Below are 27,696 nucleotides of genomic sequence, written 5' to 3' on the forward strand. Positions count from 1 at the left end.
TGCTTGTATTTAAGTGGCATGCAGGTAGTTAAGAGTGTTTATCAGATAAACACGTTTTCTTAAAAAATGGACAATCGTGAATTTTCACCAGAGGTACTGCTCCAGGAAATCAAACCTATTGTTCAAACTCTAATCATATCTACAGTACTTTCAACTGAACCCAAAAAGCCAAAGTGCAAAGCTATCACTGGAACAGCACCCTGAGCTAAAATGAATGTCTTTGTATCATATTTACAACTAAATGGTAAATATTAGTACCTTTTTGAAAGGTTACATTTTTGTCTGAGAATAGGAGTGGACCAAAATCATAATTTTCTCATCCCATAGAAATCAGATTGTAATTTAAAAAACTAGAAGGCAGTTTTGATTCTCAAGCCATGGGTTCCTTCAGAATTTCTTTAAAATGGCAGTTTCTGATATTCTACCATTCAAAAGGATGCTAGTTTAAGAACTTGATGAATCTGACAATTGATGTAGTCCTAATGTAGCAAATTGAATATTAACCATAGACATTTAATTCACTCACAAATGAGCATAAACAATAAAAAAAACAAAAAAAACATTTTACATTCCAGAGAGAATCCATGTAGAAATAAATAACCAAATTAATAAAAAAAAAAAAAACAACAACAAAAAACAAGTGGTTACTATAGGTCCCGCAGCTAATCGTGATATAACGAATTTGGGTAACACTTGGGTGACATACTAAACAAAGATTATCAGTGATTGACAGCTTAAATTAAACATAGTACCCATTCCAGGCTCAGTAATAAATAAATAGAAACATATACAGTATAAATGATTCAAAACATGTCTGCGTACATTTTGAGGCTAGTTGGTAGACTGATATTTCGTTATGGGAGTGTTATAACATCACCAAACTAGATTGAAAGAAAACAAGGTATTAAAGTTTTACAAAATGAATGTAATTTAGTCTCTTTGATGATCTCTTTTGAGTATATCATGTTTAAAATGATCAAAGGCATTGTAACCTGCAAAGACTAAGTCTTTTAAACGCAATTGATATGTAGCTCTATCAAGGTGACCCCGATTATACCAGCATGAGGTTCCTGAGCTAAACTGAACACCATTATCAGAAACCAGATCAGAGTTCTGTGAGAAGATAATATAAATAATGCAGCAAGCACAGATTTGAGGTGATGCCATCCTTTAGTAACAACCATTGGAAGCAACTCCACCAAAATATGTTATTACAGGCATTCACTTCAAAAAAATTAAAATAAATTGCCATCTTCTTAGGGGCCATTCACACACACTGCATTTTTACCTGCAAAAATGAATTCTGTGTGAACTGGACCTAAGTCATGGTAGTCAAAAAAGTCAAAAACAAAGCAAAAAAAAAATTAAAAAGTGGAATGGAAAAAAAGCAGAACAAAGCAAAACAAAACACAAAACAAAGTCCAAAACAAGAGTAATGGTCTGAAACTGTGTGGGAAATGATCTTAAAAAGTCAAATTATCTTCTGTATATCTATACAAATTGCATTTATTTATTTGGGGGAAGTACGATATGACTCTTTTAAAGAATAATAAAGAAAAAGAAAGATTGTCTGTAAGCTGAGAAGTCTGAATTCTACCCCTCAACACATTTAAATATGACAGATTCAAGACGAGCTCCCAAACCTCTGCTGTGCTTTGTTCTATTTACTCATTACCACAGACAATTTCAAATGAAACTCTACAGCAGGAGTTTCTGCAATCTAAGAAACAGTCTTGTTTTCTCAGTGAGTACATGAGCACTGGAAAAGTGAACACTAAATTCTCATCTGGTTCTCTGTAATAGCTTGTGAGGAATCCTGTAGGGCCACTCGCAAGCGCAGAAAGAGATGAAGCTTACAACAAGAATGAGCTGTACTGTATGTGACAGAAACAGGGCCCACTTCAACACACAGCCCCTTACCTGAGTTCTAGCATAGTGGAAATATATTGTGTTATTATCTCCCTTATCAATATTATCTATTGTTTCCCTCCTCAATGTTCTCTTTGTATCTGCACTCATTCTGTACAGACTGTGCTTTGCATCAGGGGAGTACAAACACTGTCAAGCAATCAGTCAATGGATGTCATAGTGTCACTGGAGTCCCCAACGGCTGTTCAAGCCTCTAGAATCCAGCATGGAAATCAATGGCCAGAGACATATGAGGGTGTTTCTTCATTTACGGGCACTTTTACAGTATCCCAGGGGGTGATTTTTATTAAAACTAACAGATATCAACTTTTTCTTTTTGTTATATGAAGGTCACATTAAAACTTTCCCAGAAACTTTTGACCGTGGCTTCATCATCTAGTTCTACTTTTTAAAGGCCATTTATTTATAGATTTGGCTGTCTTACTGTTGTTCCAGACCCAGACTTTCAATATTAAACCATTAAAATCCAAACACTACCATTCAAAAGTTTTAATGTTTTTGAAAGATATGCAAAATATTATTAAGATTTAAAATAATAAAAAATTACTTTTTGTTGGCTGAATTTTCACAATCATTACTCCAGTCTTCAGTGTCACATGATCCTTAAGAAATCATTCTAATATGCTGATTTGCTGTTTAAAACACATATTTATCTCTTATTATAATCAATTTCCGGATTATTTGATAAATAGAAAGCAATAAAAAAGCATTTATTTGACATTTTAAATTATTTTTAAAATTTGAAAGGTTTTTTTTTTTTTTGTAACGATGCTAAAGTCTTCACTGTAACTTCTAAAATCAACTGAATGCATCGTTGCAGAATAAATAAATAAATAAATAACCTTATTGACCCCAAACTTTTGAATGGTAGTGTATAAATAAGTATGTTATATTTTATAGTAAAATCTTCTATTCTATATATCTATAGAATCCAACATCCTTTTTCATATAGTGTGTGAAGAATTCATTTGCAAAAACAGACAACTTATTAACTTATCAAACTGCAGTTAGGTTGTTTTGATTAAACAATTATAACTAAAAAAATTTAAATAAAAGCAGAGTTATCTGTTTTTTGCAAATAAACTCTTCGTATGTACAGTGTAGTGTATGTATAGTACAGTGTGCTCTTCTATATATATATATATATATATATATAAATGTAGAGCACGTGAGAGAGAGAGTAGACTATATTTATGTGTGTGTGTGTGTGTGTGTGTGTGTGTGTGTGTATAAATATCAGCACTCTTGGTAAATATGGTCAAAGGCAGATGTGAAAATTAATCTGCATTGTTAATCCTTTTGATCTTTTATTTAAAAAATTCACTAAAATCTAACCTTTCATTGGATAATAAGAATTTAAACTGGGGGGAAATATCATTATGAAATAAATGTTTTTCTCTAATACACATTGGCCACAATTATCGGCACCCTTTTATTCAATACTTTTTGAAACCTCCATTTGCCAGTTTAACAGCTCTAAATTTTCTCTTATAATGCCTGATGAGGTTAGAGAACACCTGACAAGAGATCAGAGACCATTCCTTCACCCAGAATCACTCCAGACCCTTTAGATTCCCAGCTCCATGTTGGTGCTTCTTCTCTTCAGTTCACCCAGTCGTTTTCTATAGGGTTCAGGTCAGAGGACTGGAATGGCCAGCAGAAGCTTGGTTTTGTGCTCAGTGACCCATTTTTGTGTTGTTTTTGAGGTTTGTGTTTGGATTTTTATACGGTTGGAAGATCCAAACATGGCCCATTATAAGATTTCTAACAGAGTCAGTTGATTTTTTTATCTGTTGGTATTTGATAGAATCCATGATGCCATGTGTCTAAACAAGATGTCCAGGACCTCCAGCAGAAATATAGGCCCACAACATCAAAAATACAGCAGTATATTTCATTGTACACATGGAGAACTTTTTATCCCTGTGTTCACCAAACCCATCTTGAGTGTTTGCTGCTAAAAAGCTCATATTTTAGTTTCATCTGACCATAGAAGCCAGTCCCATTTGAAATTCCAGTCATGTTGATAACTGGATATGCTGGAGTTTGTTTTTGGATGAGCTAGGAGAAGTTTTCTTGAAACCCTCCCAAACAACATGTGGTGATGTAGGTGCTGTTTGACCAATTTTTTTTTTTTTTTTAAGGTTTTCTGACCCCGAGACTCAACTATTTTCTGCAATTCTCCAGCTGTGGTCCTTGGAGAGTCTTTAGCCACTCAAACTCTCCTTCTCACCGTGTATTAGGACGATATAGAAACACGTCCTCTTCCAGGCAGTTTCGTAACATTTTATGTTGATTGGAAATTCTTAATTATTGCCCTGATGGTGGAAATGGGAATTTTCACTGCTGTAGCTCTTTTCTTAAAGCCACTTCACTAATTTGTGAAGCTCAATTATCTTTTGCTGTACATCAGAAATATATTCTTTGGTTTGTCTCATTGTGATGGATGATTAAGGGAATTTGGGCTTTGTTTCCCCTCCTATTTATATTTCTGTGAAACAGGAAGCCATGGCTGGATAATTTCATGTTCATAATCACCCTGGAGTGCTCAGAATTTTGAATATGAATGGGAATATACTTCAGAGATATTTTACTCATAAGAATTTCTAGGGGTGCCAATAATTGTGTCCATGTATTTGAGAAAAACATGTATTTCATAATGACATTTCCCCCCATTTTAAATTCTTATTATACAATGAAAGGTTAGATTTTTGTGCATTTTTTAAATGAAAGATCAAAAGGATTAACAATGCAGATTAATTTTCACAGCCTTCTTTGATCATATTTACCAAGGGTGCTGATATTTTTGGCCATGACTGTGTGTATATATATATATATATATATATATATACACACATACATACAGTATAAGTATCATTTATATACATATAATACTTATTTAACACTTATTTAATTAGCCAACCAAGCATATGAGTCTTTTTATTCTAAAATTGTTTAAAATATAAAAAATTTTAAAAATAAAGAAATAAAGGCTGGCTTCTCTTGTGATGCATACATGTTCACTGTTCAACACAGTTATCAAACTAATTTAATAAGTGTTTTAGGAAAATGTATTTTCTAAAGAATCAATTTTTCCAAAGGTGACCTGTTTACAAAACACCCATTCATGCATAGAGATGATGAATGAAAGGACAATATTTGCAGAGGCTACTGTCAATATACAGTATATAAATAGAGATATAACTGCTGATATACTTGGTACCCCCTCAGAGTCTCCATAAATAAATAGATAAATACATAAACGGATAGATGTTTTCTTGTGCACACACAGAAGATGCATAATGACAGCTGATGGGTTTCCATAGAAACCACCCTCATATATTTAAATTCCAACAGCAGTGACAAAAGCTAGATGCATGTTACATGCAAACAACAAAATTGTTCCAGGTATTCGAAAACAGGGTCATAGTTTGTTCGAACACTGAGGCCTGCTAAAATTGCTCCCTGATTTACAATAAATTGCTTTGAAGCTGAGAGCAGACGAAATGCATTCAAGGCCAGCATGCTATACATTTTAATCATGCTCAATTAGAGTATGCAAATCTCAGGTTTACTATCTTATTAAAGTTAACACCATCTTGTGACTCTGTGCAGGATTACAGCACTATAAGACAATATTAAAGACATTACACCCAGCTCTTTTGGCTCAGATCACCAAGCAGAAGAGAGCCAACACCAATGGACCACAGCAAATAAATGTGTTGTACTAAAGAGCTAGCATGGTCATCTGGAGTTGCTGAAGCAGATGGAGTTGCCCTACTATTATGAACTCTGGCTCTATGGTCTATCACCTGGCAGTATAACGTACATTGTTGTTAGCACTTCCTGAAGGGCCAGCATATGTGAATACAAATATGAATAACTAGAGGATTTTCTTTTTAACTCTGCTAAAGCATAGTGACAGATATGAGAGTGAAGTAGATTTAGAACCTGCTTAGTTCACCCAAAAAAAAAATATTTTTTCTGCTGAAAATGAAAGAAGATATTTTGAAGAATGTTGACTGACTTCCACACAGTATGGAGGAATAAAAAACACTATGGAGGTCAATGGCTACTTGAGAGTCTGAGTACATGATGACAGAATTGACCTATCTGTAAGCCCCGCCCCCCTTAGTTACTGTTGCGAACTCGGACGAACAAACGGACTTGCTAACTGTCTTACAGTGACAGCTGTCAGTGTGAAAACCTTGTCCCTATATCTTTTTGATAAATTTTGGACACAGAAGGACCACCATTCAAGTGGTACTTAAATATGCCATGGAGGGAGATTTTAAAAAGATTTTAAAATAAATATTGATGGTATTAATTTGGAAGCGAGGGTTTACAGATCACAATGCAAGCGAGAGAAGTCTCATATTACGGTCGTCACGATTGCAGATGAAAAAAATCCCAGATCAACACAGTTCATGTACTGCAGGGTATCAGGGTGACATTAACGTTCTGCTTGAGCAGATGAAAATTGTAACTTAATGAAAGTATGACAACAATAAAATGAACGTTTTCGTCTTCATTGGGATTGGGGGTGAATGCTTAGGGACATTTTGCTCTGTTTTGTTTAGGTTTAGGAAATAGAATAAAATAAATTATTGATTATTGCCTATCCTCTCAGGATACCTGGAATCAGTGTTACAAGTACCCCAGGCACATCGTTTTTCCACCCCATAAAATCAATGTAAGCTTTGGATCTTCTGATGTTTTTCTATGGCACTGAAACCTAAAGATGTCAGAGTTCTGCTCCCCGTGGAACTGATACTCGACTGCCATTGGCTAGTCTGCATTTGGGGGGAAGGGGCTTACCAATAGGTCAATTCTCATTTTGGGGTGAACTATCCCTTTAATTAGTATACCATAGGTTTATACTAACTATAGTAGTTGACTCAATAAGCTCACATATGTAATTTATACAGTGAAATACACTGTTATTATTATTTTGTATTGAAAGAAGACTCAAGGCTCACAAGGCTGCATTTTTGATGCTGACTATTCATATTTTAATAAATGTTGAAAACAGCTTTTGGTGAATTAAAAAAAAAATGGTGCTATATAGCAATAAACGTGGTTCTTTGGCTCGTAATCATAGGGGAACCACTTTTGGTGCTGTATAGCCTTCAGCGGTTCTTCACCGGTTCTTTGGCATGACTGAAGGGTTATATAGCACCGCTGCCATATACAGAACCTGTTAAGCTCCTGTATGGTTCTTCAGCGGTTCTTCAGTGGTTCTTTGGGGTGATTAAGGTGCTATATAGCACCACTGCCGTACAAAGAACCTGTTAAGCCCCTTTAAAGATTATTTGTGAGACAAAGAACCACTGTTGGTGCTGTTTAGCACCATTTTTGTTGAAGAAATACAACGCAATATGGCACCTCTTATGGTTCTACATAGCACCATTTGACTAAGGTGCTGTATAGCACCTTTAAAGATATGGTGCTACATACCACCAAAAGTGGTTCCCCTATGATTACGAGCCAAGAACCACTCTTAGTGCTATATAGCACCATTTTTTTTTTTTTTTTTAGAGTGAATATTATATATACAGGTGCATCTCAATAAATTAGAATGTCGTGGAAAAGTTCATTTATTTCAGTAATTCAACTCAAATTGTGAAACTCATGTATTAAATAAATTCAATGCACACAGACTGAAGTAGTTTAAGTCTTTGGTTCTTTTAATTGTGAGGATTTTGGCTGACATTTAACAAAAACCCACCAATTCACTATCTCAACAAATTAGAATATGGTGACATGCCAATCAGCTAATCAACTCAAAACACCTGCAAAGGTTTCCTAAGCCTTCAAAATGGTCTCTCAGTTTGGTTCACCAGGCTACACAATCATGGGGAAGACTGATCTGTTGGATCTGACAGTTGTCCAGAAGACAATCATTGACACCCTTCACAAGGAAGGTAAGCCACAAACATTCATTGCCAAAGAAGCTGGCTGTTCACAGAGTGCTGTATCCAAGCATGTTAACAGAAAGTTGAGTGGAAGGAAAAAGTGTGGAAGAAAAAGATGCACTACCAACCGAGAGAACCGCAGCCTTATGAGGATTGTCAAGCAAAATCGATACAAGAATCTGGGTGAACTTCACAAGGAATGGACTAAGGCTGGGGTCAAGGCATCAAGAGCCACCACACACAGAGGTGTCAAGGAATTTGGCTACAGTTGTCGTATTCCTCTTGTTAAGCCACTCCTGAACCACAGACAACGTCAGAGGCGTCTTACCTGGGCTAAGGAGAAGAAGAACTGGACTGTTGCCCAGTGGTCCAAAGTCCTCTTTTCAGATGAGAGCAAGTTTTGTATTTCATTTGGAAAGCAAGTTCCTAGAGTCTGGAGGAAGGGTGGAGAAGCTCATAGCCCAAGTTGCTTGAAGTCCAGTGTTAAGTTTCCACAGTCTGTGATGATTTGGGGTGCGATGTCATCTGCTGGTGTTGGTCCATTGTGTTTTTTTGAAAATCAAAGTCACTGCACCCGTTTACCAAGAAATTTTGGAGCACTTCATGCTTCCTTCTGCTGACCAGCTTTTTAAAGATGCTGATTTCATTTTCCAGCAGAATTTGGCACCTGCCCACACTGCCAAAAGCACCAAAAGTTGGTTAAATGACCATGGTGTTGGTGTGCTTTACTGGCCAGCAAACTCGCCAGACCTGAACGGGTATATAGCACCACTGCCGTACAAAGAACCTGTTAAGCACCTTTAAAGATTCTTTGCGAGCCGAAGAACCACTGTTGGTGCTGTTTAGCATTTTCAAGAGGAAAATGAGAAGCAAGAGACCAAAAAATGCAGATGAGCTGAAGGCCACTGTCAAAGAAACCTGGGCTTCCATACCACCTCAGCAGTGCCACAAACTGATCACCTCCATGCCACGCAGTTATTGAGGCAGTAATTAAAGCAAAAGGAGCCCCTACCAAGTATTGAGTACATATACAGTAAATGAACATACTTTGCAGAAGGCCAACAATTCACTAAAATGTTTTTTTATTGGTCTTATGAAGTATTCTAATTTGTTGAGATAGTGAATTGGTGTTTTTTTTTTTTTTTTTTTTTTTAATGTGAGCCAAAATCATCACAATTAAAAGAACCAAAGACTTAAACTACTTCAGTCTGTGTGCATTGAATTTATTTAATACACGAGTTTCACAATTTGAGTTGAATTACTGAAATAAATGAACTTTTCCACGACATTCTATTTTATTGAGATGCACCTGTATATATTCAACATAAGTCACTGTGTAAATGTGATTTAAGCTATGTTCATTGAAATTAAATGTAGAATTTAATCAGTTTATTTCTGGGCAACAATGGCTGTGATTAAGCAGACCCAACAGCCATAAGTTCTAATCAGCTCAGAGCAAAGTCTAATTTTCTTTATATATTTACACCCTACAAATGATTCTATTCCTTTCTAAACAAAGGCAAATGTTTTGAAATATTGTTTTTCTGGGTTCTCAGAGAGAGAAGCCAGTTATGATTAACCATTATGTGTTTAATTGGTTCTTGACTGAACAAATGATATGTTTACCCTATAATTACAGATCAGAATGAAATCCCAGCTAAATAATTGTGCATTTACTCAGTCAGTGTTTACCAGCTTTGCTTTTTTTTTTTCCACAGAGTTAAAGGACATATCCAATGAACTAATTCAATTTTTACATTTATATTGATTGATGCAATGAAAATGACAGTAGATGTCTGTGACTGTGTAAATGAAATAGTGGCAGATGAACGTCAGATGTCCATGTTTGTTTCATTATTTAGGAGATTCTTGCCTGTTTATTTACACATCAGCATGTCTAACTCAAGCTTGAGGGTCAGGTGGGCACACAAACATATACATGGTACCTTAGGACAATAGAGTCAGAATATCATTCATTCATGAGCATCCATGTGTTAAAACTGAGGCATTTCTATTTAAATAAATCCTCAATTTGGGTATTTGAACAGGTAAAGTATTGCATCATTGAACCAAATGGCTTTTTTTCTTTCTTTTTACATTTTTAAGACTCCCTGAAAATGGAGGTATTTAAAATGGCTGTAACTCCTTTTTTACTGCTTTTTTTCTTTTCTTGATTGTGTTTATGGGGTGCAATATAACATGTCTTCGTGTTTCGTTTGTTAAAAAACGCCTTATTTTTCATATATTTCACCTTTATTGTAAGCCGCTTTCTCCTGTCATTTGAACGACCGGTTGACTTCCTGATTCTCTGAAACCACTCCCTCAGAAACAGGCAATGGGCTCAGATTGGTTAGTTGGGCCGGTGTGTTGTGATTGGCTAAACTGCGTACTGCACATTGTCTGGAAACTTCACGCCCATCACCTTCACGGGCGACAGTCGCATGTGCTCCGGTCAAATGTAAATAATGGTGTCAATATTGCCGTATCAGTTTGAGCCAGAATCAGACCCAGAAAGCGGTAATGAAGAGAGTCAAGCAGAACTTCCGCAAGCACGGCTCTTACAAAACGTTTCTGAATGGAAGTTTGCTGTTGTGATTACATATCATTTTTTGAAGTTTGTACACGTTTGTCTTATACACACAAAATAGCATCAAACTAACTGGCCACTATAACCAAACAGCGTTGGCTTGTGTTTACGTTCTTGATCAAATCAAAAAATTACGTCATAAAGTATACATGGAAAATACATTTACAAAATTAGTAAATAATTACAAATTCGGGTCCAAAATGTTTGCACGCGTTTGTCATAGACACACGAAATAGCATTTAACTAACTGGCTACTAAAGTCAGCGTTGGCATTTGTTTACGACCTTGATAAAACTAAAACATTACGTCTGAAATTATACATGCAAATACATTTAAAATTATGAAATCTTACTTACAGGTTGTGGCCCAACAACTGCTGCCTCTGGTTTTAAAGTTGGAACTGCTCCATGTTTTAGTAATAGTTTCTGTGTGAATCCGGCATTGAACTCTGAACTCTCTTGATTCTGGAAGCTGTCTTCCGTAAAATGCGCAGCACAGAGAGCTAAATTAGGATTGTAATTGTCAGGAACATAATCAAACATAAATTTTAACCATTGTTGACGAACTACAGCGTCCGTAGGAAGCCCGAACACAGAAGACCTGACAGCTGGGTGAAAATAACACCGTTTCGACGGCATGGCTACAACTCTCCACTATAACTCTTCCTCTTCAACAAAGCCGCAGAACATGGCCTTGCCCCCTCTTTGGCATGTTCCGGAGGGAGGGGTTGATGCAAATTTATGGGTTTTTTACGTATGCAACCCGGGAAGTATCTCGTTGTAGTCCCATATGAGTCGTTTTTGTAGGCATTAAACTTCCTGATTTTTAAAAGACGATATCTCCGCTTACGTTGAACTTTCAGCGCAGCAACTTTGCAGATACTGTTCAAGCACCAACAGCAACATTACACACTATTTAAAATGAAAAAAGTGAAATCGCAGTAAGCCACCCCTTTAATGGCAAATGTCATATTTTTGGGGAACCTCTTAAAATAAAGCTAAAAGTCTGCACTTCAATCACATTTTTTTTTTTTTTTTTTCAAATCAATTGTAGTGTTGTATAAAGGCAAAAGAACTCGGTAAGTCTTCGAATACTTCCAGACCTGACTGTACATATGTATAGTCTTTCACACAAATGACACCCTTGGTAAAACCCTAGTATTCATAACATCTCTTCCAATTACATTTTCTATTTGTTTGCTTATTTTGTCTTTACGGTTCACTGTGGGGAGTTTTGTTAACGGTAGCATTATCAGATTAATTTCCTATTAATATGTTAAACACCTCAATATTGACTTTGGCCTCAAGGTGGATAGGCAAACATCATTGTCCTCTAGACGTGCTTTACCAATAGTCCATCTTAAACTCCAGGATGTCTACACCAGATTCTCCCTGGTCTCCATCCACAGAGACAAAATTAAGGTATGTTTAAATAACAATGATTGTACTAAAAACAGCTAAGTTTTTCCTTTGCGTTTTTGAAAGGTTTCACAAACAGACAACAAATTCGTCAAAACAATCCCCGTTCACAAGGATCTGCGAAAACTATAAAAAACGCTGTATTATGCACGTCAGGCCAGTAGTTGGCGATGCCACTTTGTAAACACTGCGCATCTGCGCACTTATGCAGTTCTATAGACTGAACACGTAATACACATACGCATTACATCACTGTTTTCACATATTCGTTTTTTGTAGTTTACACAGAGACAATAATGGTATCGTTATTGATAGAAAATCCATATTGATATAAATAAAAACAAAGAGAAAGAAAATATTCCATTTTTTGATATCAACAAGACGTTTTTTGTTTTTTGTCAAATGGAAATACAATAGAAACTATATATGTATACATATAATTAACAAGAATCTGCTTCACTGGTGTCTTTGTCCTTGAGCGAGAGCAAGAAAACTAACCCGAATGTTTTTCTCTAGTGACTACTCTAGGCACAATCTACTTACAGAAAGGCACTTCAAGGTCATTGGTTATCAGACACTCAAGCTTTCCACCTACACACAAAACATTGCCAGCATTTCCTCTCCCGTGTGCATTCAGGTGCCCAGGGGACCTGCGAGACTCTGTACTCTTCAGGTGGAACAAACCCGACTGCTCCTTGCGCATAAATCCTTTTAGTGTTCATTCATGCCTCGACATGTTGTGCAACTGCGATACATGCAACCTTTCTTTCAGCTTAGGATATGCTTGGAGAGCCAGCTTGACATGAATCAAAAGATTTTAATTCCTTTAAGCCACATATACATTTACAGTATACAACCACCCGAAGAATGTTGTCAAAGAGGACTGGAGTAAAATAGGGACAGTTACTAAGGGCACTAGATCATATTTATACACTGGCTTGTCAAGGAAATCAACAGGATGTAATCGCCTGAAGCCATGCAAGATTTTAGGAGACAAATTATCTTTCATAATGATGCTCAACTTCAAGAGAATATCAATGAACTGTCAAGCTGATGAGTGTATGGCTGTTGATATGAGAAACCATCGGGTCATCTTGGTGTGTAATTAGCATGTGACTTTATGACAGTGTGTTAAAGTTTAATGCCTATAATAAACTTAATGTATGGGATAATTTTCTTAATAAAATGAAAGAAAATTATGAAGATAAAGGCATCATATAATGATAAATCAAAATGTCCTTGGTTAGAAACTATGAATAATGAACAATAAAAATACTAAAAATATGCAGATAGATAGATAGATAGATAGATTTATTTGAAAGGTAAATTTATTCTATGACTTACATACAAGCATATGAATGTTTACATATTTAATTGCCCATATTTTAATTGAGGATAAGTCAAAATTGCAACATTGAATGCTTTCACTTAATTATCCTATAGGTTTGATGTCTGAAATGTATCTAATTCATGCAAATATTGAATAATAACCTCTTTAAATACATTACATATACAATATGCAACTTGGGGCCTTTGGGGATCTTATTTTACCTTTTTATTTCACAATAAAAATGTTTTTAAAAACTATAAATTTTACTACATAAATTTAAAACATTGATGTATCCACAAATCTCTCAATCACAATTAGACAAACAAAAAAACTTTGATATTCTATATAGTAGGCTACGATGTCAAAGAACCATATTTTCCAGATACACAAAATTAGATCAATTAACTTTAAAACAGTTTTGACTGACTAAATCCCACAAATGTTGATATTCAGATGAAATGACAAAAGTATTGAGTATTGAGATGCTTAAGGAAAAGCAAACTTTTCCGCAACAAGCTGCATTGCAGCATACGATTTGTTCTATAGTTTCATACGTTTCTAGCAAGCACCAATCAATAGTGTTGAAATTCGATGATAGGCATAAGTTTTATGTTCAGTATCTTAAACCCTTCGATCTTGAGTCGTCAAACAGTCTAACTCTGTCAGTTTTTACACAATTCTGGAAGTACTTTGTGACCTTTTCTAAGGCAGTTTTTTGAAAAGGACAGCTAGCATGCCACAAATTTCTCATGAAGGTGAACAGCGACAGGTGACACAGACTAGCAGAGCTTTCGACGGTGTGAGCGTGTAAGTGCTGAGAAACTCCCCAAAAACCTAAAGCACTGAAGTACACCTGCTGTCAGGCCAAATGCCAAACAGCCTGCCAACTTCAACCGCACTGCACTCGCGCTAACTCACACTTCAGCACGCTGAGAAAAGAAAAGCTAGACAATTTGGACCAAAATGTCACTTCAGAAAATAGTAAATATCCATTTATTTCTCCGAATATTTATGAGGTTATATCACATTAGATCTGATATATGACCTGCCGAGAGTTTGTAAGTGGATGCTATTAGCGTAAGGACGTCCTCGAACATAAAACAGCACAAAGAAAGATTAATTGAGCAGAAACAACAGGATACATAAACAGAAAAATTCAAACATGCTCAAGTCCTTTGACTATCAGACATCAGTTCCCCACCGTCACACACATGACAAATATTCCAAGGACATTTTAGTAGTTGTTTGACGGCATGTTAACAGAGGGTTGTGCGTCTGAAGAAACATCTTTGCTATGGTAATGCATCTCTCTTTTACAGAAACCTTCTGAATAATAAACATCACTACATTTGAAAGTCAACTACAAGGTAAACTCGAGTACAAGGCAACAAATAAATATGACAAATAATCAACGCAGTGATATATGCGAAAGTTGTCAATGCTACTAATAACTGCAGTTTTCCATAGAGTATCTACGCTGTTTTTGCTAAACATCCATCTGTGGAAATTCTGCAGTTGCTTTATGTTCCTAGTTTAAATGTTCATGATGTTAATGAATTTCTATCATTATTCCCTAAAGGAAGTGGGAATGTGATTTCATAAAAGAGCTTCACTGGTGGCCAACCAAGAAGCACTGCTTTGAAAGTGCAGCTTTTATGCAAACCATTAATGTGAATGTCTTTGCCAGCCATGCTGATTTCTCACTGATCTATTAAAAATCGGCATCAGTATTCAGCACCATATGTAAGCGAGTGAATTAAGTAAGTGCAAACAAATCAGACTGTCTATGCATCAGCTATCTGGGTCATGCAAGAAAAACGAGTGCCTTTTGCTGTTTGATAAGGTGATTTCTGAAGTCTATATATTATATGAGACAAAAGTGTTATTAATTGCAAGCTAAATTAAAACATTTGAATATACACAAATACGTCTACAAATATATATATATATATATATATATATATAGTTCACTCAAAAATGAGAATCAGGCCATCTAAACAGTTAATGAGTTTGTTTTTTAATCAGATTTGGAGAAATGTAGCATTACATCACTTGCTCACCAATGGATCCTCTACAGTCAATGGGTGCCGTCAGAATAAGAGTCCAAACAGCTGATAAAAACATCACAATAATCCACAAGTGATAACACTTCCTGAAGTTAAATATTGCATCCCCTATTACCCTCTTGCATCAAAACCCACCAACATATTCGTTTAGAAGTGTTCAGTGTAAACAGTGCTTTATCTGTGCATATTTCTCTCCGGATTCAGACTGATTAAAACATCTTAATGGCAGATTTCTTAATTACAAACAAACAGGTTTTTACTTTATTAGTGTTGTGTGGATTACTTTTGGGTTATGGTGATTTTATCAGCTGTTTGGACTCTCATTTTGACGGCACCCATTCACTGCAGAGGATCCATTAGTGAGATGCTGTGAAACACATTATAAGTACAACACATAAAAAGTTTTCCAAAAAGCATACAGAATATCTTCTAAGCATTTTGCCATTGCTTTAAGCCTAAATCCTAAGAGAAGTACACTGCCTTTGCTTTCCCAAAATGAATTAGCTCTTTCATCAAAACAAATTCACAGCGTGGCCACTGGGAGAGAAAGAGGCATGTGCTCTCAATGAGCTCTTTAATCGCCAAACTGAGTTGAACATTCAAACACTTAGTGCTACAAGTAGCCTCTGAAGTTGCTCTTGCCGTGTTTGTGTTGATTAAATGTGCCTCTCTGCCTCGGAGACGGAAGGGCCAGGACGGAGGTAACAGCGCCTCATCTCTCATTGTGAGAAGTTTACCGAAGTCGAGGTTGCTTTACCCGCTTGCCTGGATAATCCCAGCTCAATTATTCACTTTTGCAACCTGAGGCAGGTAATATCAATGACTTGCGGGGGATTAGATTTTCCAATAAACAAGATGGAAAAAAGCTTGACAAAAACACACCTGCTGTGAGCCCGAAAACAACAACAGAAAAACAGAGGTGTCTAAATTTAGCCCTACAAGTGTATCCTACAATGAAGATGCTGCTATGAAAAGACCACTTCATCTCACACAATGAAGTGTGGCAGAAATCTCAACTCATCGTTTTATTAACACGTGTCTAATATATATAAATGGAGTGTGTGTCTACTTAAAAGGATGGCTATTATGTCTGGATGTGGGAGGGACAGAAATGGAAATGGTTCACTTAGTATTTGTGTTTGTTTGTTTGTTGTGTTCATGTTGCCTTGATTCATTTAATTTTATTTTATTTTCTCCACCATGTAATCAGAATTCAGAGCTCAGAATTAATAAGGTAATAATTGTGAAATTAAAAGTTTCAATTACCTTTTTTTATATCTTAAACTTCTGACTTTGTTTTAGAATTACAAGATATAAATGCACAATTCTGAGAAAAAAGTCTGAATTGTGAGATATATCGTTAAAATTGCAAGATTAAAAAAGTAAGAATTATGAGATTAAAAAGTCACAATTACCTTTTTTATTTCTTATTCCATTACAGAAAGAAGAAAAAAAAAGAAGTCAGAGTTTATACTGATTTCTTTATGGAAGCCCGTTTAAAATAAAAAAATAAAGTCAGAATTGTGATTACCTTTTTTACTTTCATTATGCCGTAACGGAAACATGGATGAGCTGATATAATGAGCAGTAATTCAGATCGTGTGATCCAACATGTCAGCGCTCATGAGGTGACCTGCTCCATGTAAAGTCAAATTGCATTTCTTTGGGATATGATTGGAGTCAAACTGTAAACGTTTATCAAAAATATTATTCATTAATTTTAATTAATTCTCACAAATTACACCTGTACTTTTAAAGCAATATTCAGTCAAAGCTCTGAATATTAAAGTATTTAGTCAAAGCTGTGAACATAGTCTGCTAATTCAATAACGTTGTTTTAATCAAGATCTACAGAACCACTGGAGAACATTTTTAATGAACTGGACCTTGTTGGGGTGTAAGAGCTGTCTGAGAGGTCAAATGTGATGCTGATTACCCATAATTCTCCTTAGCAAGGAACCTTTTCTTACTTATTTGGATGGCGTAAATAATCAAGCTAATTAAACTGACTGAGCTTGACCAGGGAACATTTATGAAAGTCTCTTTTCTCTTTAATAACAATACATGCATATTCATTTCTTAGACATTGCAGAGGTCAAAAGGTACCAAAAGTGATGCTGATATACAGTATAGGTGTATCTGTCTTTACCACTATGCTTTATTTTTAGACCAATTAACTGCCTCTGTTGTGTTGTATTGTATTCGGATTTACATAGGAAAGGAGTTCTGCTCTGCACAAAGGAGTGATGCATTCCGGTACTGCAGGGGTCTGAGATAATAAAGTACTTTGTTCACAGATGTCAGCTGGGAACCATGTGTTACGCACATAATACAGCATTATTTACCGTTCCTGCAAGCTCTCATGCTCCACAGAAGAAATATACATGTCTACATTCTTCAGTTAAACACTTCAACGGTGACAGAAAATGTAAAACATTTACAATATATTGGCCATAATGTATTGCTGCACACCACAGTGAGCTGCTATGAATATTTTAGAGCATTTGCAGATAAAACAGAATGAACTAAATTTAGCATTGATGTTATTAAATTAATATTTTTGATATTCCATTTTCTACTACATTCTTTAAAAAAGTGGAAGAAAAAAAGTATTAACGGTTATTATAATGATAATGAAAACTTACATCACTTTATCCAGAAAAATATTATTCGTCCTCTCATAGGGATTACATTCTCCTAGTTTCTAAATGATTCAAGGCCTTATATGTGACAAACATATATGCAAATCCAGACAACATGATGGGAAGCTGTGTGCAGCAGAAGCTGTGTGTGCCCTCTCATGCATCCCTGAGTGTTTTAACTCCGTCGTTCTGGCTCCTTTGAACGCAGACATCTAATGTTAGCGTAAAAGACAGCAGATAAGCTGTGGCCATGTTTAAACGATTGTTTGCGTATTTTAATGAATTCTTGAGAGCCTCCCTCTGGCTGGTGATTGATTGCACAAATGCAGTGCTTAATTTAACATGGCTTAGTAATTGCATCAGGTTCCCTGTGCACCAGCAGGAAAACTACTGACAGAGCAAGTCAATGAATGGCACTGTACTGGATCCACTTTGAAAGGAAACTGGATGAAAAACACAGAAGAACTTTGGAAATACATGTTTACATTTTTTGCAAAGAATCAAATCTATCAAGGATGCATTTCAGGCTCTGGGAATGATAAGCTACAATGACCGAAGTATTTGCATGTGCATGTTATAACAAACTTTTGATTGTTCTTTAACAGCCGCACTACTATATTTCTGCTTGTCCAATCATCCTTTACTCTTTTATCAAACCATGCTCTACTTACAGAAATAATAAGAAGTTATGTAGCAAACATTTTATCCAAAAGCAACTTAACTTCACTCTTATTACAGGAAAAATCCTACTGGGGCAACATGGGATTAAGTGCCTCGCTCAAAGGCACAATAGTGTTAGGTCATGGATCAACTCTTGTGGGGCTCTAAACTACAACTATTACCTCTCAGAGTTTAACCCCACTACATGGGCAGTGAAAGCACTTTTGGAAAAGTCTGGCAAGAAAATAAAATAATCTTGTTCCCCATTTTAACTTTAGCAAATACCACCATTATAACACCTCTAATTAAAAGTCTGTACAATATACTGTACTATAAGAGAGAGAGAGAAATTCATTACAATTGTTTTAATAATTATAGTTATTATATAAAATATCTATAACACAAGGTATGCTGCAACTTACATTCAAACATTTGAATAAAAATTGGAAACATAGATTTGTAATATAGCCCCAAAAATCTAAAAACACCTGAAATTCAATGAAATATATATATATATATATATATATATATGTGTGTGTGTGTGTGTGCGTGTGTGTGCATCTCACAAGTGTTTTCTCATATTTTAAAAAAATATATTATAAACTCATATGTTTTCATAATCTAATATTTTAATCTTTACTTTTTACAATTCAGATTTTTTTCCTAATAATTGTAAATTTATATAATGCAATTCTGAGAGAGAGAAAAAAAATCAGAATCGTGAGATATGACGTCAGAATTGCATAACACAAAATTTAACTTTTTTTTTTTTACTTTTTTCTCTGAATTTTCTCTGAATGAGTTTATGTCTTGCAGTTCTGACTTTTTCTCCTCTGAATTTCTCAAGTTTATGTTTCACATTTCTGATTTTATATCTTAAAATGTGTCCAAAATAAATTCTGCATGTTCTTTGTTTTTATTTTACTTTGCTGTTAACTATCAAGAGGTCAAAGTTTAGTAAATGATATTGATGATATTACATCATATTAACTCTAAGAGTAATTGCATTTACAGAACTAATAATCTTTTCTAATAATCTAATAAACGCATCAATCTTCAGTGATAAAGTTTAACAAAGAGATGTGCAATCTTAACAGTACTTCAAAAAGTATGTGTACTTATAATGCTGGGTATATAAGGTGAAGGTGGAGACATTTTTCACAATATGCTAACAATATTCAGCACTTAACAGGCCGCAAAGCATGCCTGTACACAAAATCATCTGTTCAACTGCACAATGAAAGCATAATGGACCACCCCCAACCAAATTCTATTGAATGAAAGTGTCAAATGGATCATTTCTGTATGCTAATAGAATGCAAATTAGTTGGTTTTATGTATACATGTGTCATATGTGCGCAGTTTCATCCTGATGTGCATTATTTGCTGTTTAGGAGAGGAAGATGAATGTGCCAGTGCAGGTCCACAAAGCATTGATTAATGTGTCTCTTTTAAAAATGCAAATGACTTGGCGGGGGCAGATCCTGTTGGTTTGGGCAGGCGGTAATTTGGGCGTCTGAATACCGCTTGTCTTGTGTTGGGTCAAGAGCACCTGTGTCTTTGCCAGGAATTCATAACCAGCAGGACACGTACTGCAAGAGTCCCCGGAGAGAATTTAATCCGCAGGGTTGATTTATTTGATAAAAGGACATTCCATTCATTCTGAAGAAGGGGGAAATGAAAGAGCAGAACTGGCTCAATAGCCTCCAAAAAAGCAAGAGGAATGCAAATGGCCAATCCAGGGAAGTAATAGTTTTCATTTCTGCATTTCACAGCAGTTCAGACGTTTCCTCCACTAGAATGTGTGCGTAACTTTCAACATATTCCATTTTCATGCATGGTAAAACATACCATTCGTCCAATCTCATCTCAAACACCTTCTATGTGAACTGAAAAAAAAAGCAATAATGCGTCCTCCCGACTGGTAGATTAACGTTTGATTCTTATTCAAGGAAAGCACTGTGAGTTCCCTGGCAGATTCTGTTCTGTTTTTGCACCGCTTCATTTTCCCTGAAACATAGAAAATCAGTATGCAAGGGCCAGAACGTAACAACAGAGATAAATTGAAATGTCATTTTTTATTCATGTGAAGAGATTGTAGGTGTGGGCCGGCCCAGTGCAGGGAAACTGCTGCACAAATGAATGCTGACAGTACACGCCATCCCCAGCAGCCTGTTTTACTCTCACAACTCCTGCCTGATATTATATATAGTTGTTTTGCTGTGCGGTTGGGTCGAAGAGTTTGTATTTACAGCCAAGTTATCTCACGTATTCGCCGAGAGGCCATGAAGGACAGATCAATATAGACATATTCAATAAAAAACAGCCTTAATTGCACTTCCTTTTCTATTTAGGCTAAACCAGGGCTCTAATTTTACACTAGCTTAGCGTGGCGCATAAATATACTTCAAAATTAAATTTGAAGCAAGCTTATCCGTTTCTAAAATAAGCAGACATTTGACTGTAAAGCTCTGTTTCCTGTTGATCTTCTCGGTTAAGTTCCACTTTCCCGCCTTCTTTCAAAGCGCAAATGAGGGAAAGGAGTTGGATAATCCACTCACGTTCAGACCGGTAAAAGATTCTCAATATGCTTCAGCGTAATACTCCAGAATCAAATTTTAAAGATGATTTATTATTCATACGCCTCTTGATGAGGTGAAGGAAGGGATTTAAGTGAGTAATCGAGAGGGGAAGGTGAGCCGCTTCAGAGCTGGAACATAGAGTCTTCTGAATTTTCTGGAATCTGTAATACACAGAATAAGTCTAATTTTCAAAGTACAAGCATAAAAGAAGTGATGGACAAACCCATACTTAGAATCTGCATGGCCAATAAGGCCCAAGACAAAATAAATATGTGTTTGATGACTGGATTATTTGGATAATAATGGGGTCATAGCATATAAGGAATCAAATAAAAGAGCTTGAAAAACTTTTTATCAGTATAAAAACTTAAACTAAGCTGCAAGAACAATAACTTTTTGCCATCAGAAAAAAAAAGAAAGAAAACTATACAAAAAGACCTTACTATCCACATTTACATATAAATGCCTCATGGGTTTTCATAGACTTATTCTACCGGTTATAGTGTTACACCAAATTAATTAATTAAAAAATAAATAAATAAAAAGACTGCCAACTAATTTTTTCAAAAAACACAGATTCATTCGGAAAAGAAACAACTGACAGTCTTTATGAGTCATTGGATCATTTACTCAACCGAGTCATTCACTGAATTCTGCTGTTGAGTTCTATGGAACTATTACCGTTATGGAGCAAGAATTAGTAAGACCTTAAAATGTAAGACCTTGCAACCCTACCAAGAAGAATAACAAAAAGAATAAAATGTGTGAATATCTGGCAACCCTAGCAGCTTCCATTCTGAATATACTCTAGATCAGTGATTTTCAATCCTGTTCCTCGGGACCCACTGCTCTGCACATTTTGCATGTCTCCCTTATCTGACACACTCATTTGAGTTCATGGAGCTCTTTCCTAATGAGCTGATGATCTGAATCAGGTGTGTAAATTAGGGAGACATGCAAAATGTGCAGAGCTGTGGGTCCCCAGGAACAAGTTTGAAAACCACTGATATCCCAACTAAACAAAAGTTTATTTTGAAGTTTATTTTTAGTCCCCGATGAGTTCAGTCTAGTTTACACAGCACATCCAGCTTCCTATTTCTGCCTCTACTTCACATGTGAGCTATAACATTCTCACCTAAACCTTTTAGTCAGTCATTGCATTTAAAAATGGATGAAGCACCTAAATCTATCTGCTAGTCTTGTTTGATAGTTCAAGTAGCATCACTAAGGGCCTGAGCTTTCACCTCCCGCAGAGCTCGTCTCTCTGACAATTACCTGGAAGACGAGGGAGAGAAGGGAACGCCACTATCTGCATTTTCTTAAAAGAAGGAGTGATGAATGAGTGTCAATGCAGCAAACCTGGAGATTCACTCTATCTGCTCAACCACACAAGAAAAAGCACCAAGGAAAAAAGGCCTGTTACATCAATTAAATCATTAATATGTATGAGAACACTCAGAGGCTATTATTGTACAGTATGGTATATGAGGTGTTCTCAAGGTTGTGACAATAATACCATGTTGATTTTCTAATGACCTATTCTTGAGGCAATGAAAGAAAAGAATAGAGACAAACTGTTAAATTATTTATATACATATATATTTCATACAGTAAAATGCATTAAAAAAATAAGTGTAAAATATGAAAGCAGGATTACACCAGAAAAAAAAAGAGAAAAGTTTTCTTGAAGAAGTGGGTTTCTTGAATATTTCAAATCTTCCTAATTGAAAAGTCAAGGACAGGTTTGTCACCGAATGGCCCAAATACATTTTCTTGCTTAAATAAGGTATATTTGAATGTTTTCATGGTCTTGTGCTACTGTATTCATCCATGTCTGGTTTAATTTGAGATGCAGGCCAACTGTTGTAACCACACACTCGATGTCCATTCCATTCCAGCCATCTGATAATGTGCATGAGATAACCCAGCTCATGGCTTTACAGCACAAAGCCAGCACTGATAAGCTCCATTAATTAAACCGCATCCTGCTCAGGGATTCACCAGCCAGTGATCTGTACACTTTTGATTACTGACCTTTTCAAAGTTTGAGCTGTTTTCCCTCCCACTTTATTATTATTTTTTTTATTACCACAGATGTTTTACGTCGAGCCAATCCCTCCCTACTCTTTCTCTGCATCCCGAACCTACAGGCCTACAGAATTATCGCTGGTCTTGGCAGCATATTGGGCTTCTTGACTTCCCCGTCTGCCAGCCTCCACTATTAAACATAATTTGAGAATATCTATTTCAGGTTGGTGCCAGCGCGCTGTACATGGGATTTAATTAAAATTTGTAGCAATGCAAAGAAACCACAGTTGCTTCCTGGCAAAACTTGTACTTGCATCAACAAAGTTCCATGAAATGAGTGAACGTGACAAAGAAATCTTACAACTGCTAATTATCACATCTCAATTATGTTGCAAAGTGCTTTGTTATTGCACTAAGGGCGTAGAGATTCCATCAGGGAGTAAAAAACATGAATTCTGTGAGATGGAAGAGAGCTGAATTGTTGACCTTGATCAGCCAGTTTGATATAAAACGGTTCATGTAAAGAAGCTGAAGAAATATAAAAATAGTCTTTGTAAGTAAATTCCCAATGACAAAATTACATGCATTTAAATGTAGCTCACCTGCTCCAGGACATAAATTATTCATTTGGAATGGTTCTTCTTCAATAAAGTTGTCCCACCAATCGTTTACCCTGACATATTTGTTTCACTCCAACCCGGATTTGTTGTGATGGCTCCTTGAGCTATTATATTAATATTGATCTTGTATACTGAACAAATGCTCCCTAATGTGGCACGTCTTGAACATTTAGTTTTTCTTGGATGGATGAATCCCTGCTGCCAAACGAGTAGAATATGCAGATGATCGCATTCCCACATGTGACATTTGAGAGGAGATTCTACATTCTCCTTCATCTTCCTCAACCTCTCCGTCTCTCCCGAGAGTCATGTGATCACAGCAATAGCACAAAGAGTAAAATGATGCTTTTGAAGTCACTGATGGTGCTTTTTCCCTTCTTTGAGAACAAACAGATTATCTCATACCCTTCCTCTCCTTGGCAAAGATGTGTATGGAGCATAGAAGAGCTTTCATCTCAGGAAAGACATGTTTCAGACAGCTCAGCCCTCAGAGCTGATTCTGTCAGACCTTTCTGAAGGTAACACCTGAAACCACTGGCTTTGATTTCACTCCCACATCTCCATAAACTCAACCACACATTGATCCTTAAGTCTATATTCATAAAGTCTTGTGCAAACAGATTTTTAAACTAATGGCATAAAGTCTAGACCACAAAGATCAAAGAGTCACCATATGACCGACGTGCAAAGGCCAACCACTATTTGTTTTATGTGACATTAAATGGACATTCTAGTTCACCCAAGAAAAATGGGACACTAAGTAATGGCTGCTGGAAATTCTATTTTGCCATCACAGGAATACGTTACATTTTAAAATATATTAAAACAGAAATTAGAATAGAATAGAATAGAATAGAATAGAATAGAATAGAATAGAATAGAATAGAATAGAATAGAATAGAATAGAATAGAATAAAATAAAATAAAATAAAATAAAATAAAATAAAATAAAATAATAAACCCACCCACAAATATACATACACACACATACATATACACAAATAGGTTTGATGATTTTTTTTTTTTTTTTTTTTGGATGGAACAACTTATTGCTGTGGGCACATGCACATATGACAAGGCTTGACAGCAGTCATTGGACATCTCCTTCACATCTTTACTTATTAATTGTAATGTATCCCAGGGGTATGAGATGCCAAAACAGCTTGTCAGATAGATTTTTTTAACCGGCAAAAGCTTGTCCAAAAGGCACGTCCCCCCGCTTGGCAGATAAGCAGTGAGGGATGATGTGCGAGAAAGACAGAGGCGTATTGTCTCACTGGTGTTACTCACTCATCCCTCTCTGTCTCCACTTCTTCTGCCTCTCCTGCATGCTATTATGCTGCCCTTGGGTTTGCCCATCACATACATCAAATTCAGCTTGCCGGCTCCAAGATTGTACCATGTAAATTATTCAACCCAGAAAGCACTTGAGAAAGAGCAATCACAGTATAGCGCAGCATTTTCCAGCACTGCTGAGAAATAAAGAGAGAAAGAAAGAAAGAAAGGTTAATCTATTAGTTGCTCATGAAAGTTAAGTTATTACTATCAAACTAAAGCTACACATTGAATATAAATTATCAATCTCAGAAATGTATATTTACAATATTTACAAATGAAAAAGATTATAAATGCTAATCTAAATTGTTAAGACATACTGCAATTAACTTCATGCTGTGAGATAATTTACATTTTAATTTGCTAAATATATATATACACATATTCCGTGAATGGGGAAGACAACACAAGTGTACTTACAAGAAGTTGCTCTTCCTATTCCATTTTAAAAAAGCAATCTTGACTGCCCAAGAATAAGCTGAGTCAGGAAAAACAGCCTCTATATTTCCTGTCAGCGTTAATGACACCTGTGGAAGACTGATGTGTGTCAAACCTTCTGGAAACCCAACATGTCAATTTTAAAGTCACTGTAATATAAACTAACATGCAAATGAACACAATACCTTTATTTTTAAAGCTTAATAATTTAAATATCAACAATAACTCAAAACAATAATACATCAGAGCTAAAATAAAGTAAATTATTATTTTATAGGTCACCCAAAAAGTAACATTCTGTCGTCATTAACTTACCCTCATGATGTTTCTTCTATTGTAAAACACAAAAGAGTTTAACAAAGAAAGAAATATTCTCCTTCACATCCTGTATCTGTTTTTTTTTCTTCCATTGTAATGGTTAAATTAAATATTAGTAATAAAAAAGCACAACTAATTATATATAATAATATTTATAGTCCTTATTTATAGTCTCTTCCATCTTTATTTGACCCTCTAACTCTAGCACTCTCTATTCTAATTCTATTCTTATAAAAAAAAAAAAACTTTAGACTTGCACTCTATTCATTTACCGACTGCTTGTTTTCTGTAAAAAAAATAATAATAATAATAACACTAGCTTCTCTATTATTTTTCTATTCTATCTGTTTTCTTTTTATTTATTCTATATATATATATATATATATATATATATAATAATAATATACATGTATTGCATTAGGCTAACTGACACTTGTCATAGTGCTTGCATTTCAATGCTCTTTTGTTAATTTTGATTGCTTCCATTGTACTCATTTGTAAGTCGTTTTGGATAAAAGCATCTGGTAAATGAATGAATATAAATGTGCCTGTGTGTGTGTGTGTGTGTGTGTGTATATGTGCTGTATATGTATATGTATATTGTGACGAGTCGGTTGCCCTCCCCCTTATTGTCATCACCACCCCGTCCCTTATTCGCCGCCCTTGACCAGGCTCCCGACGGGAGTGGGTGTGTGAGAGAGGAGGGGCGTGGAAACAGCGAGGGCTGGCGGCGTGTGATGAGGCATAGCTGGACTGAATGAAGCCTCATCACCGCCACTGTTTAAATGCCAAGCGCTCCTCTCCTCGAGAGACCGGTCTCTTCCCCCGTGCATGTACGCTGGTGTCCTCGTGGGTCCAGGAAGGGAGCGTAGAGGGACTTGAATGAAGCCGCCGCCCCTCGCCCCTCGGACCCGAGCGGGAGCGCGTGCGGCCGCCGGACTCCGCCCCTTACCTGGACCCTCCCTTCCAGAACACTGCCCTCCTTCACAAGCCCCGCAGCACGACGAGGACACCAGACCCCCTGTTTCTTTTGGACACTTTTTTCCCCTTGGACACTTTATTTTATTGTTTTTGTTTAATAAATGTCTCTCCGAGGCCTAACGCCACACCCACTGTGTCTGTCGTTGGCTCCTCCCGTCACTATCTATATATATTACAATCTCATATCTTTATATCTTACAATTCAGATATGGCCAAAGAGAACGTAGTATAGTCCTCTTTTTCACCTAATTGGCTCAGCATGTGAAAAGGGAACTGTGATACATACAGTATAGTGACGAATCTGATGGTATTTTGCAAAAGGCCACGGAGGGTCACAGCATTACTGCGATGAAAGGGAAGTTCTGCTAGAGTTTCACTCTAGTCTTGAGCACTTAGCTGCGAGTAATACAGACAATGACTCATGTTAATGCATCAGAGGGAGTTCACACCTGAAATCTGCACATCGACTCTGTTTGACAATGTTCACATCCTAGATTGTGAGAAAAATCATAAGAGACGCTTTTATCATTAGGTGTTTTATTCGTTGTCAAAGCTGCTCTGAAGACCTTCTCCTTGAGGCTTTGTCTCTTTAAAGTGTTTGACTGCAAAACTGATGTGAAAGAATCTTTTTTTTTTTTTTTTCATCACAGCCAGTTTTCAGATGTATCTCACAGAGGAAGTCTTTCCCGATGTCTCATTATCTGGAGTGAAGTTTCAATCACGTACAGTGAACAGCTGGAGTTTTTCGCTGTTTCCAGGTAAACTTGAGCGCACTTTGTGACTTTAATTCTCCTGAAGGAGGAACTTACTTAGCTTGGGTTTCAGATACGGCAGGTGTTTATGTAGG

The sequence above is a fragment of the Onychostoma macrolepis genome, chromosome 17 (genome assembly GCF_012432095.1).
Source record: "Onychostoma macrolepis isolate SWU-2019 chromosome 17, ASM1243209v1, whole genome shotgun sequence".
NCBI lineage: Eukaryota > Metazoa > Chordata > Actinopteri > Cypriniformes > Cyprinidae > Onychostoma > Onychostoma macrolepis.